General features: G+C 47.3%; 3 non-coding genes across 3 annotated transcripts; all 3 read left to right on the top strand.

Annotated features, from left to right (window-relative positions):
• Positions 1-1,148: 1,148 nt before the first annotated feature.
• On the top strand, positions 1,149-1,222 carry trnat-agu (transfer RNA threonine (anticodon AGU)). Its single transcript has one exon. It is a non-coding gene; the product is annotated as a tRNA-Thr (tRNA).
• A 564-nt stretch (positions 1,223-1,786) lies between these two features.
• On the top strand, positions 1,787-1,860 carry trnat-agu (transfer RNA threonine (anticodon AGU)). The gene has a single exon. It is a non-coding gene; the product is annotated as a tRNA-Thr (tRNA).
• A 611-nt stretch (positions 1,861-2,471) lies between these two features.
• On the top strand, positions 2,472-2,561 carry trnar-ucu (transfer RNA arginine (anticodon UCU)). Its single transcript is given in 2 exon segments — positions 2,472-2,508; positions 2,526-2,561. It is a non-coding gene; the product is annotated as a tRNA-Arg (tRNA).
• Positions 2,562-3,516: the final 955 nt, after the last annotated feature.

The raw sequence follows: 3,516 nt of genomic DNA, 5'->3' as shown, positions 1-3,516 counted from the left end.
TAACCATTTTCCTATCCCACACACAACAATGCACACAATGTTGGCTCTGTGGCGCAATGGATAGTGCATTGCGCTTCTAAATTTCAAAATGTGGCCATTCAAAGGTTGTGGGTTCAAGTCCCAACAGAGTCACTGCCTTAGTCATTTTGCTAAGCTCACTTGGCCAACGAACAAGTCTATCTGACCACCAAAACTCTTTTCTCAAACAAACACTTTCATGCTCACAATAGCATGGCCTGTTCATTGATCTGATGACCTCCCATGGAGACTTTGCAGCAGAAGGTGCTGCGGCTCAGTTGGTTAAAGTGCCTGTTTAGTAAACAGGAGGTCATGGGTTCAAATCCCAGCAGTGCCTTTGTAGTGTGTTGTGGCCACTGAGTCTCTAAAATGTAAACGGCACTTTGCAGGAGGGCCAATCGGGTTGGGGCACTTGATGACCTCATAGAGACTTGGCGGTGGCACCACTGGAAAGAGCACCCTTGAAAATGGGTGGGTAGAGCTTGCTTTCGTGCCTCTATCACCTTCCTGGCAAAAGTTATGGCAATCTGGCATGAGCATGGTGGTTTTCATCCCTATATCCTAACCCTAACCCTAACTGACCTCCCATGGAGACTTTGCAGCAGAAGGTGCTGCGGCTCAGTTGGTTAAAGTGCCTGTTTAGTAAACAGGAGGTCATGGGTTCAAATCCCAGCAGTGCCTTTGTAGTGTGTTGTGGCCACTGAGTCTCTAAAATGTAAACGGCACTTTGCAGAAGGGCCAATCGGGTTGGGGCACTTGATGACCTCATAGAGACTTGGCGGTGGCACCACTGGAAAGAGCACCCTTGAAAATGGGTGGGTAGAGCTTGCTTTCGTGCCTCTATCACCTTCCTGGCAAAAGTTATGGCAATCTGGCATGAGCATGGTGGTTTTCATCCCTATATCCTAACCCTAACCTTACCCTAACCCTAACCCAAAATGTGGCCATTCAAAGGTTGTGGGTTCAAGTCCCAACAGAGTCACTGCCTTAGTCATTTTGCTAAGCACACTTGGCCAACGAACAAGTCTATCTGACCACCAAAACTCTTTTCTCAAACAAACCCTTTATGCTCTGAATAGCATGGCCTATTCATTGACCTTATGACCTCCCATGGAGCCTTTGCAACAGGAGGTGCTGTGGCTTAGTTGGTTAAAGTGCCTGTCTAGTAAACAGGAGATCCTGGGTTCAAATCCCAGCAGTACCTTTGTAGTGTGTTGTGGCCACCGAGTCTCTAAAATGTAAACGGCACTTTGCAGGAGGGCTAATCGGGTTGAGGCACTTGCTGACCTCATAGAGACTCGGCAGTGGCACCACTGGAAAGAGCACCCTCGGAAATGGGGGGGTAGGGCTTGCTTTCATGCCTCTATCACCTTCCTGACAAAAGTTATGGCAATCCGGCATGAGCATGGTGGTTTTCATCCCTATACCCTAACCCTGGTTTTCATCCCTAACCCTAAGCATGGTGGTTTTCATCCCTATAACCTAACCCTAACCCATCCTATCCCACACACAACAATGCACACAATGTGGGCTCTGTGGCGCAATGGATAGTGCATTGGACTTCTAAATTCCAAAATGTGGCCATTCAAAGGTTGTGGGTTCAAGTCCCAACAGAGTCACTGCCTTAGTCATTTTGCTAAGCTCACTTGGCCAACGAACAAGTCTATCTGACCACCAAAACTCTTTTCTCAAACAAACACTTTCATCCTCTCAATAGCATGGCCTATTCCTTGATCTGATGACCTCCCATGGAGACTTTGCAGCAGATGGTGCTGTGGCTCAGTTGGTTAAAGTGCCTGTCTAGTAAACAGGAGATCCTGGGTTCAAATCCCAGCAGTACCTTTGTAGTGTGTTGTGGCCACCGAGTCTCTAAAATGTAAACGGCACTTTGCAGGAGGGCTAATCGGGTTGAGGCACTTGCTGACCTCATAGAGACTCGGCAGTGGCACCACTGGAAAGAGCACCCTCGAAAATGGGGGGGTAGGGCTTGCTTTCATGCCTCTATCACCTTCCTGGCAAAAGTTATGGCAATCCGGCATGAGCATGGTGGTTTTCATCCCTATATCCTAACCCTAAAGTTATGGCAATCTGGCATGAGCATGGTGGTTTTCATCCCTATATCCTAACCCTAACCTAACCCTAACCTTTTCTACAACCACATCCACACCAACCCCTAACCCTAACCTTAATTACCCTTAGAGCAATACCCACATCAGCTCCTAAACCTAACCTGGGGTACCCTTACAATAATACCCCCTTTGGGATGTATTTATTTTATTTTATTTTATTTTATTTTACTAAGAGCTGTGTTTGTGTCCCTTTCCCGCTCTTGGGTGGGTTCTTAGTGGTCAGTTGAGGGAAGGACTGTGCACAACCAGGCCTGGGCCCGTTATTGGACCCAGGCCTTGGATTTTACATTTTCCTATCCCACACACAACAATGCACACAATGTGGGCTCTGTGGCGCAATGGATAGCGCATTGGACTTCTAAATTTCAAAATGTGGCCATTCAAATGTTCTGGGTTCAAGTCCCAACAGAGTCACTGCCTTAGTCATTTTGCTAAGCACACTTGGCCAACAAACAAGTCTATCTGACCACCAAAACTCTTTTCTCAAACAAACACTTTCATGCTCACAATAGCATGGCCTATTCATTGATCTGATGACCTCCCATGGAGACTTTGCAGCAGAAGGTGCTGCGGCTCAGTTGGTTAAAGTGCCTGTCTAGTAAACAGGAGGTCATGGGTTCAAATCCCAGCAGTACCTTTGTAGTGTGTTGTGGCCACCAAGTCTCTAAGATGTAAACGGCACTTTGTAGGAGGGCTAATCGGGTTGAGGCACTTGCTGACCTCATAGAGACTTGGTGGTGGCACCACTGGAAAGAGCACCCTTGAAAATGGGGGGTAGGGCTTGCTTTAGTGCATCTATCACCTTCCTGGCAAAAGTTATGGCAATCCGGCATAAGCCTGGTGGTTTTCATCCCTATATCCTAACTATAGGAACCCTCAACCTTGAAGCTTCATATTTTATATTTTTTGTTTTATTATTTTTGCTTTTTGATCATGAACATGAATGAGGATCTGTTGGTGTATTATTCCAGGGGATATCCAGCATCTCATATCTTTGATTATGAACCTAAATCAGGATATATATTTGTTTGTTGTTCCAAAATTTTTCAGGTCTGGTGTGTGATTTTTTGGAGAGAGATGGCCCGTGCGCAACCTTGCCTTGGACCCGCTGGGCCTGAGGCTTGGAGTTCTTTGTCCCTTACCTAACCCTAAGGCCTGACCCCAAGCCTGCCACGGGCCCCCAAAACTCTCCTCACAAACCTACACCAATTGACTCCAAACGCCCCGAAACGCGCTCCTAGCACAGTCCCCTAGGGCTCCCCCAGGAAACCCATCCTCGCTGGACTTAGAATCCAGCTGTCAATTCCATATATGATGCGGGCCATGGAGAAGCCCTGTATCTCCACAAGCATACCTCCCAGAGTCATGG

This window comes from Myxocyprinus asiaticus, chromosome 31, assembly GCF_019703515.2.
Source record: "Myxocyprinus asiaticus isolate MX2 ecotype Aquarium Trade chromosome 31, UBuf_Myxa_2, whole genome shotgun sequence".
NCBI lineage: Eukaryota > Metazoa > Chordata > Actinopteri > Cypriniformes > Catostomidae > Myxocyprinus > Myxocyprinus asiaticus.
Note: the sequence above shows the minus strand (reverse complement) of the source record. Positions and strands in the feature narration are given on the sequence as shown.